General features: G+C 40.3%; 1 non-coding gene across 1 annotated transcript; it reads left to right on the top strand.

Moving 5' to 3' along the window:
* Positions 1-3,549: 3,549 nt before the first annotated feature.
* On the top strand, positions 3,550-3,657 carry LOC148546266 (small nucleolar RNA R71). The gene has a single exon (XR_015902141.1). It is a non-coding gene; the product is annotated as a small nucleolar RNA R71 (small nucleolar RNA).
* Positions 3,658-4,300: the final 643 nt, after the last annotated feature.

The following is a 4,300-nucleotide window of genomic DNA, read 5'->3' as shown; positions in this document are numbered from 1 at the left end:
GACACCTTCACGCCACAAGCACATGGTTAGGAACAGCTTGGTTTAGCTGCTTAGGCCAAGATTTTATTCCTTTAGGCCCTCCTATCCACTGATGCTCAAAGCCTTGGATCCTTTTTATTACCCTTGCCTTTTGGTTTTAAGAGCTATTGGCTTTTTGCTATTGCCTTTTGGTTTAAAGAGCTTTTGGCTTTTTCTGCTTGCTCTTTTTTTTCTTTCTCTTTTTTTTTCGCCATTTTTCTTTTCCTTTTTTTTTCGCAAGCTTTTGTATTCACTGCTTTTTCTTGCTTCAAGAATCAATTTTATGATTTTTCAGATTATCAATAATATTTCTCCTTTTTCATCATTCTTTCAAGAGCCAACATATTTAACATTCATAAACCACAATATCAAAAGACATATGCACTGTTCAAGCATTCATTCAGAAAACAAAAAGTATTGTCACCACATCAAAATAATTAAACTAGTTTCAAGGATGAATTCGAAACCATGTACTTCTTGTTCTTTTGTAATTAAATCAGTTTTCATTTAAGAGAGGTGATGGATTCATAGGACATTCATAACTTTAAGGCATAGACACTTAAATACTAATGATCATGTAATAAGACACAAACATAAACATAAAGCATAGTAAACAAAAAACAGGAAAATAAGAACAAGGAGATTAAGGAATGGGTCCACCTTAGTGAGGGTGACGTCTTCCTCTTCTTGAAGAACCAATGGTGCTCTTGAGCTCCTCTATGTCTCTTCCTTGTCTTTGTTGCTCCTCCCTTATAGCTCTTTAATCTTCTCTAATCTCATGGAGGATGATGGAGTGCTCTTGGTGCTCCATTCTTAGTTGTCCCATGTTGGAGCTTAATTCTCCTAGGGAAGTATTGATTTGCTCCCAACAGCTTTGTGGAGGGAAGTGCATCCCTTGAGGCATCTCAGGGATTTCATGGTCAAGAATTTCCTCATGCTCTTGTTGAGGTCCATGATCTCTTGTTTGCTCCATCCTTTTCTTAGTGATGAGCTTTTGAGATGAATCTCTCCATCTCCCATGACTCAGAGGTGGAAGCTTTTGCCTTCCCTTTCCTCTTTCTAGAGGTTTCTCTAGCCTTAGGTGTCATAAATGGTTATAGAAAAATAAAAAGCAATGCTTTTACCACACCAAACTTAGAAGGTTTGCTCGTCCTCGAGCAAAAGAAGAGAAGAGGGAGTAGAAAAAGAAGAAAATAGATGAGATGGAGAAGTGTGAGTGGTTTGGCCAAGGAGGGTTTTAGGTGGTTATGATGTGTGAAAAAGAAGGAGTGATGGTTTGAATTTGAGTGGGTGGATGTAGGTGGGTTGTATGATGGTTTTGGAGGAGTAATGGAGGTGATTTTGGGGAAGAGTGTTATGAAAAGGTGTGAAGAGGAGAGAAGAAGAGGTGGGGTAGGTGGGGATCCTGTGGGATCCACAGATCCAGTGGGGTCAAGGACTTAACATCCCTGCTCCAATTAGGCGTGTAAGATGCCCTTAGCATGCATGTCTGGTGTTAGACGCCAGCTTGCTGCTTGTTTTTGACGTTAAACGCCCAAATGTAGCCTGTTTCTGGCATTTAACGCCACTTCTATTCTCTGTTCTGGTGTTAAACGCCAATCTGGTGCTTGTTTCTGGTGTTTAACGCCAGCTTGATGCTTCTTTCTGGCGTTAAACGCCAGTTTGATGCTTCTTACTGGCGTTTAAACGCCAGTAAGTTCTTCCTCCAGGGTGAGCTATTTTTACTGCTGTTTTTCATTCTTTTTTTGATTTTTAAGTAGTTTTTGTGACTCCACATGATCATCAACCTAAAAAAAAACATAAAATAACAATAGAAAATAAATAGATATAATTAAATAACATTGGGTTGCCTCCCAACAAGCGCTTCTTTAATGTCAATAGCTTGACAGTGAGCTCTCATGGAGCCTCACAGATGTTCAGAGCATTGTTGGGACCTCCCAACACCAAACTTAGAGTTTGAATGTGGGGGCTTTGGTTGACTCTGCAGTGAGAGAAGCTTTTCATGCTTACTCTCCATGGTTACAGAAGGAGATCCTTGAGTTTTAAACACAAGGTTGTCCTCATTCAGTTGAAGGACCAATTCTCCTCTGTCCACATCAATCACAGCTCTTGGTGTGGCTAGGAAGGGTCTTCCAAGGATGATGGATTCATCCTCATCCTTCCCAGTATCTAGGATTATGAAATCAGTAGGGATGTAAATGCCTTCAACCTTTACTAACACGTCCTCTACTTGTCCATAAGCCTATTTTCTTGAGTTGTCTGCCATCTCCAATGAAATTCTGGCAGCTTGCACCTCAAAGATCCCAAGTTTCTCCATTACAGAGAGTGGCATTAAGTTTATGCCTGACCCCAGGTCACACAGAGCCTTCTCAAAGGTCATGGTGCCTATGTTATAGGGAATTAAGAATTTACCAAGATCTTGTTTCTTTTGAGGTAATTTATGCCTATCCAATGCATTCAGTTCATTGGTGAGCAAGGGAGGTTCATCTTCCCAAGTCTCATTACCAAATAATTTGGCATTCAGCTTCATGATTGCACCAAGGTATTTAGCAACTTGCTCTTCAGTAATGTCTTCATCCTCTTCAGAGGATGAGTACTCATCAGAGCTCATAAAGGGCAAAAGGAGGTTTAATGGAATCTCTATGGTCTCTAGATGAGCCTCAGATTCCTTTGGTTCCTCAAAGGGAAACTCCTTATTGGTCACTGAGCATTCCAGGAGGTCTTCCTCACTAGGATTCACATCCTCCTCCTCCTCTCTGGGTTCGGCCACACCAAGTAAGGTAATGGCCTTGCACTCTCTTTTTGGATTCTCTTCTGTATTGCTTGGGAGAGTACTAGGATGAGTTTCAGTGACTCTTTTACTCAGCTGGCCCACTTGTGCCTCCAAATTTCTGATGGAGGACCTTGTTTCATTCATGAAACTTAGAGTGGCCTTAGATAGATCAGAGACTATATTTGCTAAGCTAGATGGATTCTGCTCAGAATTCTCTGTCTGTTGCTGAGAGGATGATGGAAAAGGCTTGCTATTGCTAAACCTGTTTCTTCCACCATTATTAAAGCCTTGTTGAGGCTTTTGTTGATCCTTCCATGAGAAATTTGGATGATTTCTCCATGAGGGATTATAGGTATTTCCATAGGGTTCCCCATGTAATTCACCTCTGCTATTGCAGGGTTCTCAGGATCATAAGCTTCTTCTTCAGAAAATGCCTCTTGAGTACTGTTGGATGCAGCTTGCAATCCATTCAGACTCTGAAAAATCATATTAACTTGCTGAGTCAATATTTTATTCTGAGCCAATATGGCATTCAGAGTATCAATTTCAAGAACTCCCTTCCTCTGAGGCATCCCATTACTCACAGGATTCCTTTCAGAAGTATACATGAACTGGTTATTTACAACCGTGTCAATGAGTTCTTGAGTTTCTGCAGGCATTTTCTTTAGGTGAATAGATCCACCTGCAGAATGGTCCAATGACATCTTTGATAATTCAGACAGACCATCATAGAATATATCCAGGATGGTCCATTCTGAAAGCATGTCAGAAGGACACTTTTTGGTCAGTTGCTTATATCTCTCCCAAGCTTCATAGAGGGATTCACCTTCTTTCTGTTTGAAATTTCGAACATCCACTCTAAGCTTGCTAAGCTTTTGAGGAGGAAAGAACTTGGCTAAGAAAGTCGTGACCAGCTTATCCCAAGAGTTCAGGCTATCTTTAGGTTGAGAGTCCAACCATATTCTAGCTCTGTCTCTTACATCAAACGGGAAAAGCATGAGCCTGTAGACCTCGGAGTCAACCCCATTGGTCTTAACAGTATCACTGATCTGCAAGAATTTAGTTAAGAACTGAAAAAGATCTTCTGATAGAAGTCCATAAAACTTGCAGTTCTATTGCATCAGAGAAACTAATTGAGGCTTTAGCTCAAAATTTTTTGCTCCAATGGCAGGGATTGAGATGCTTCTTCCATGTAAATTGGAATTTGGTGCAGTAAAGTCACCAAGCATCTTCCTTGCATTGTTATTATTTGCGGCCATGTCTCCTTCTTTTTCGAAAATTTCTGTCAGATTTTCTCCAGAGAGTTGTGCTTTAGCTTCCCTTAGCTTCCTCTTCAGAGTCCTTTCAGGTTCAGGATCAGCTTCAACAAGAATGTTCTTATCCTTGTTCCTGCTCATATGAAAAAGAAGAGAACACAAAAGAAAATATGGAATCCTCTATGTCGCAGTATAGAGATTCCTTATATGAGTATAAGAAGAGAAGAATAGAAGAAGAGAAATTCGAACACCA

Source organism: Arachis ipaensis, chromosome B9 (assembly GCF_059453495.1).
Source record: "Arachis ipaensis isolate K30076 ecotype BB chromosome B9, ASM5945349v1, whole genome shotgun sequence".
Classification (NCBI taxonomy): domain Eukaryota; kingdom Viridiplantae; phylum Streptophyta; class Magnoliopsida; order Fabales; family Fabaceae; genus Arachis; species Arachis ipaensis.
This window is presented reverse-complemented; position numbering and strand designations above follow the sequence as displayed.